We start from the raw sequence: 6,538 nt of genomic DNA on the forward strand, positions 1-6,538 counted from the left end.
GCATTGCGCATGCCCAAGACATGAACAACATTTCCCACAAGCCACTGGGCAGGACGCCACCGGGGCAGAGAGAGGCATGCTGGGAAAGAAGAGAGGAAAGAAAAGGGGAACGTGAGGGAAAAGGATTTGGGGGTTGGAAGGGAAATTTTGGGTGGATATAATGAAAATACATTGCATACATGTATTAAATTGTCAGAAAATAAAGATTAATAAAAAGCAAAAAATGATGGTCCAGCTCCGCAGATTCGAGAGTGCGACTGTATTTCCCAGAGGCCTCTGCGGCACAGCGTAGGGCTCAGCCTGCAGAATTGCATGCTGGGAGGCGGGATTTTTGCTCCCGAGATTTTTAAACTCGACCACTTGGCCGCAGGCTGGGTTGGCTCAAACTATGCGTCCCTTGTTGGTGTTAGGAGCCGAAACTGGGTGGGCTCCGTGGGAGGAACCCAGAATGGGGGTAACCTCGGGAACAGCGGGTGAAGGACAGGAACTTGACGAGGAAGCATGATTTAAAACGAAGCCTAGTGTGGCGATGCAAGTCTGTGATCCTACCTGAGAGGCGGAGGCAGGCGAATCGGGAATTCATGATCATCTTCAGCGACATAGTGAGTTTGAACCAGCTTGGGCCGCATGAGACACTAGCGCAAAAGCAAGAAACTGAACCACAGGTTGCTGAAGCAGCCCAGAAGGGAAGTGTGCACATGGGAGCCGGAGTCAGCAGGATGAGGCTGCTACAACACTCCTGACATTTGTGCTTGTGAACACTGAGACACTCTTACCTGTGACTGTGTGGTCTGATGTGAGCTGCCTATGGGAACCAATGGGGCCAAGCTGCATGAGCATCTTTGCATGGTGAGGGTCTGTAAGGTGTGTGCAAGTGGACTCTGCCTGGCCACGGTGTCTTTTTAAATGTAAGCCGTGTCTTTGTAAATGTCGATGCATCAGTGGATGTGGCAGGTGGGAACGTGCTTGAAGTGCGTGCCTTCTCAAGTGAGCACCGCTGGATGTTACTGCAACTGGTATTTCCAAACTGCACCCCCTCTTTCTCTGACTTCCTCTTCCAACTTCAGGGTTAGCAGGGTATGTGTGTGGGAGCAGTGACCACAAGACATGACAGGCCTAGATCCAGACCCAGTCATAAACAAGACCCATAAGGCACAAAGACACAGGGAAAGAGAATTTTAGAGCCAGGACTATTTAGGTAGAGGAATTAGCCTGAGTGAAGGACACCTAAAGTGTTCCCGAACTCGGAATGCCAGAGAGATTTCTGAGACACTCAGATTCCACTGCCCAGTTATTTCTGATTGATTTTAGTGTGTACTGGAGGGAGGTGTGCTTTGGAGGGTGTTTCTCTACACTCACAGTTTTATCTTCCTTTCTTAGCTTCCTTCAGAAAAACCACCCAGAGGAGCAGAAAATGGAGCACATGTTAAAGACTAGGTTCAGGTGAGCCCATCACTTTATTCATTAAACTTCTTGTGTGGGCCTGCAGATGTCAGTTGGTAGACTACTGGCCTACCATACACAAAGCCCTGGCCTCAGTCTCCAGCACTGTGTAAACCAGGCATGGTGCTGGCCATCTGTCTTCCAGTACTTGGGAGGTAGTATCTCCTCTTCTTAAAATACTCTTGTTTTTCTTACCAAAATAGTTTTAGATCAGTAGAAAAACTGAAACTGTAGTACAAAAGACTTCCAGATTTCTCTACTAATAGATTAGCAGGAAACACTTGTTATAATTAATGAGACCATCTTTTTACTTTTTTGTCTTTTTTTAGACAGAGACAAGTGGATTACTGTGAGGTCTACATAGAGAATTCCAGGTCAGCTGGTGAACAGGGAGACCTGTCTTTAAAAAAATAAAAATAAAAACACATTTGAAGTCATGTTGTGGAGGTGGCTTAGTAGATAAGACTGTTTGCTTTGCAAGCAAGAGGATCTGAATTCAAGTCCCCAGCACCCAATTTTAAATCTATACTATAGCACACACCTTTAATCCCAGCACTTGGGAGGCAGAAAAACAGCCTTTGTAACAGTCGTATCCAACATGATACAATTCCCTTATGAGTAAGGTGTAGTCTCAGTCACTTCGAATTTACATTTCCCTCATGGCTAGGGATGTTGAATGCTTTCTTAAATATTTATTGGCCTTTATCTCCTTAGCCCATTTTTGATTGGGTTGTTTCTTGTTTAGCTTTTGTATTCTTTGCATAGTCTAGACGATTTTGTCAGGTGTGTACCTGGCAAAGTTTTTTCTCTCATTCTGTAGCCTCTATTAAATGATTATTTTGTGAAGTAGGAGAGGTGTGTTGCCTTGTATACATACCAAACACCCCTGTCTGCTCTGCATTTGCTTGGCTGGGTCTGTAGAGGCACTGTTGGCCCAGGGTGTGGCTCTATCCCTGAGAACCTGAGAAAGACTGTTCAAAAACAGGCCTTGTGTTCTTTCCTTTCTTGTTGTAACAAGTGCTCATGGATCAGTATGCTGCCCTCCAGAGGTCACCAGTCTGCAGTCGGTCTCACTGGGCTAAGCGAAGATGAAGACTAAACTTCTAGAAACTCTACAGCCATCCTGTTTCCCATCCTTCCTAGCTTCTAGAAGCTTCCAGCATTGTTTAACTGCTGATCCTCCTGTATCTTCAAAGGCAAGATAATGGTTTGTCCTTCTCCTGTGACCTCACTCTGACCTCACTTCTGTTGATAGGCCTTTCTTTGAATATTCCCCCTCACCTAATTTGGACATTATTTGGAATTAAATTGATCCCACCAGGATAGCTCTATGTGACTTCTCTCTCTTTCCTTTTATTAGGTAAGTGAAGTCCCTCTGCCACTGGAACTCCTTTGCCATGAATATAGCATGTTCCCAGGTCCTGAGCTAGGCTATGGTCATCTTTATTTATGCATTATCACTGTATATGTGTATGATTGTGGGTGGGGGTGTAGACATCACACCTGTACATAACTCATGCTGGAGGAGAGAGGATAGTTTTCATAAATTGGTTCTTTTCCTTGCCCCTTGAGTTCTCAGGATCTAACTCCCTTCATTAGGCTTGCATGGCAGGCACTAAATGTGGTCTCCTCTTGTTGTTGTTTTTTTAACTGAGATGTCTTTAAGTTATAAATATTATAATGAGGAAAATCCAGGTCTACAGAACAAAGAAATAACTAGAAGCTAGGAAGCTCGTAAAGAACATGAGGCCAGGCTGTATGGTACAGACCTGTAACGTCAGCTACTCTGGGAGTTATGTCAGGAGGATCAAAGGTTCAAGACCTGGCTGGACAACTTATTGAGATCTGTCTCAAAGGAAAAATTGCTTGCCTAGACAAACTGTAGCTTCAGTAACAAAACAACAGTGTCGAAATTACCTATAATATTACTATGCTGAATCACTATTACGTTTTTGTATGTGTTTCCAATCTTCCTGTCTTGTCCTTAGCATGACTGTTTCTGGCATTTTAGGTCTTGTTAATTAATCACGTAAGTGAATCAGAGATTCCAAATGTGTCTCAAGGGAAACCCTTGTCAGCTATTGGTCATGTTAACCCAGGAGCATGTGGGGAAACAGAGCTGACACGGTGAACTCTGTCTTCCTTAGGAAAACATCACATCTCTACTTTATAGGATAAAATGTATATCATTTGAAACAATTCCCAATGCAGCCAGCTAGCAAGAAACAGCTGGCTTGGGCCTGGAGCAATAGCTCAGTGGCTAAAAAGACTGTTTTTAAAAAAAGAAAGAAAGAAAAAGTCAGGGCTGGAGAGATGGTTCAGCACTGAAGAGCACTCTGGCTGCTCTTACAGAGGACCTGGATTCGGTTCCCAGCACTTGCATGGCAGCTAACAATAGTCTGTAGCTCGAGTTCCAGGGGAATCCCACTCCCTCTTCTGGCCTCAGTGGGTATTGCATCACATGGATGCACTTACATACATACAGGCAAAACACTCATACACAGAAAAGAAATATAAATAAATAATAAATAAATAGGTGGTTTAGATGGGGTAGGATTGAAATGCTTCTTTCCCAAAACCTAAGGATAGTCACTGACCCAATGCCTAATAAATAGAAACTAGAGGTGACATCGCCGTGACTACGCAGGTTACAGACACAGTTTGGGAAGTTTCTTTTTGTATTTTCATAGAAGAGCCATGCCAAGTTCCTCCTATAATTACTTTAATATCCACGTGTCCCCAAGTGGGCCGAACCACCAATGTCCCTATCCGTCTCTCAGATAGGACACATTATTTAGCCTCTCAATTTGGCATCTCTCAGATTAGCTCTAAGCTAATCTCTAAGAGGGAGATTCTTCATGCAGAGTCACACCCCTGTCTCTCTAACTCTTGTAAACTGAGACACATCTCTGCCTTACGCACCTTAGAATCTGTTTGGCTATACTGTTACTTTATTTATGGAACATGAACTCAAACCTGAGCCTTGCACCTGCTACTCTGTATAATGTTGCTCATTAAAAGAATCTCATGCTTACTAAGTTCAGCTCTGAAGGATTTTAGTTAGCATTGATTAAACTGCAGAATTGGGGGTCATGTACCTTAGCCTAAGAAAATGGAAGAAGCAGGCATTCATTTTTTTTGTTAAAAAATGAATCCAGAATTCCACACAGTGGCACATTCCTACAGTCCAAGTACTTGGGAGATGGAGATAGGATGTCCAAGATCCTCTTTGGCTACAAAGCAACTTTGAGGCCAGCCTGGGGTACATGAGACACACACACACACACACAGGAATTAAGGAATGTATGGGGTTACTGATCTCTGTAATTACAGCTAACTTACACAGTGCACTAAATCTTAGAGACAAAAGTATTTCTGATTTGGGAGTTTTTCAGATTTGAAAATATTTTCATCTGTGATCAAAAAAAAAAAAAAAAAATGGGACCAAACCTGGAGGCCCACACCTTTAATCCCAGTGCTTGGCAGGCAGAGGCAGGCAGATTTTGTAATACAAACATTGCATACCGGACATACATACTTCAGTTTACATAGATAATTCCAGCTTAGACTTTAAGGGTCAGAAGGCAAAGCTACAACGTTTTTGTGGGGTTCCTATGCAGGTTGTAGTGTACCAGGAAACAGGCAATGTTCAAGATGACCCTGCCGGAGAGCGGTTCCAGCCAGACAGGGCTTACACATGCGCAAATAGACCATGGCGCCCCATGATGTAACTGCTCACAACGCAAGTGTGAATGGACTCCCTAATGTAGTCAGGTATCTAGGTCTGTGGCCCAGTTGCCGAACTACAGGACGTTGGGGACACTGGTTGCCTTGTCTTTAGGATAAGCCCATGGGGCAGTGTAGGCAGAGTTCCGCTTTACGTCACTTCTGCTGGTTGTAATAGCAGCCTCTGTCCTCCGGCCTACAGGACATGGGGAGGATAGGACATGACAGAACGTGGGATGCTAGTGTTAAATTTTTGGAGAAAAGGAAAGATAGAAGATTAAGAGACAAGAAACCAGAGCCAGACCTGCAACAGGCAAGGAATAGATCTTCCTCTATTCAAAGATCAGTGAGGGGTAGAGGCTGCCTGGGAATCAAGCTTCTACAACCAGACAAAGAGAACGGGGCGGGGGGGGTTATACCAGAGTTGTGGGACACTGGTGCACGTTGTCGGGAGTTGAGTTAGTGCTGGGGTTTGTTGTCCTTGAGGGTCTCTTATCTCAGGCGAGTGAGTTACCTATGGCTCTAAAGGAGACAGGTGGGCTCCATAAAGTCTCAGTCCACGGAGTGAGCAGTTGATAAGACTTGAGCAAGGCCAGGCTGCTGATTTAGGGCCAGTTAGACACTTTAAGAAACTTATGGCTTTCCCTAATGAGGCTTGTGGCTCTTCTGCAATTCACACATGCTATCACCAGAATCTTAAGTCTTGTTAATTAATCATTTAAGTGAATCAAAGTTTCTGAATCTTAATGTCTAAAAGGAATCTGTGCCAGGTACTGGTCGCATTAACCTGTGAGCATGTGGGGAAACAGGGCTGACCCCAGTGAACTGTGCATTACTTTAGAAAATGTTGTGTTTCTATGTTATAGAATAAGACATACATTATTTGAAACTATTCCGAAAGCAATTAACTGTCAAGAAAGAATAGGCTTAGGCAGCCCATGGTGGTGCACATCTTTAGTCCCAGCACTCAGGAGGCAGAGGCTGTCAGATATCTGTGGGATCAAGGCCAGCCTGGTCTACATAGCAAGGTCCAGTCCCCTTGGACATTCAGTGAAACGCTGTTAAAGAACTATTATTAATAGAAAGAACGAAGAGCCAGATGTGGTGGCACAAGCCTTTAATCCCAGCACTGGGGGGGGGGGGACAGAGGCAGGTGCATCTCTGTGAGTTCAAGGCCAGCCTGGTCTACATAGTGAATTCCAGGCCAGCTAAGGCAGACGGGAGGGAGGGAGGGAGGGAGGGAGAGAGGAGAGGAGAGGAGAGAGAGAGGAGACAGAGACAGAGACAGAAAGCTTAGATGGGGTAGGGTTTGAATGTTTCTTTCACAGCCCTGAGGATAGTCACTGACCTGATGCCTAATGAATAAAAA

At 44.6% G+C, this 6,538-nt stretch overlaps 1 long non-coding RNA gene across 1 annotated transcript; it reads left to right on the forward strand.

Annotated features, from left to right (window-relative positions):
- The first annotated feature begins 328 nt into the window (after positions 1-328).
- LOC103729660 lies at positions 329-3,738 on the forward strand. The gene is made up of 3 exons (XR_607069.3): positions 329-602; positions 1,381-1,443; positions 2,462-3,738. It is a non-coding gene; the product is annotated as an uncharacterized LOC103729660 (long non-coding RNA).
- The last annotated feature ends 2,800 nt before the right edge of the window (positions 3,739-6,538 follow it).

This window comes from Nannospalax galili, unplaced genomic scaffold (assembly GCF_000622305.1).
Source record: "Nannospalax galili isolate Female #2095 unplaced genomic scaffold, S.galili_v1.0 scaffold632, whole genome shotgun sequence".
Lineage (NCBI taxonomy): Eukaryota > Metazoa > Chordata > Mammalia > Rodentia > Spalacidae > Nannospalax > Nannospalax galili.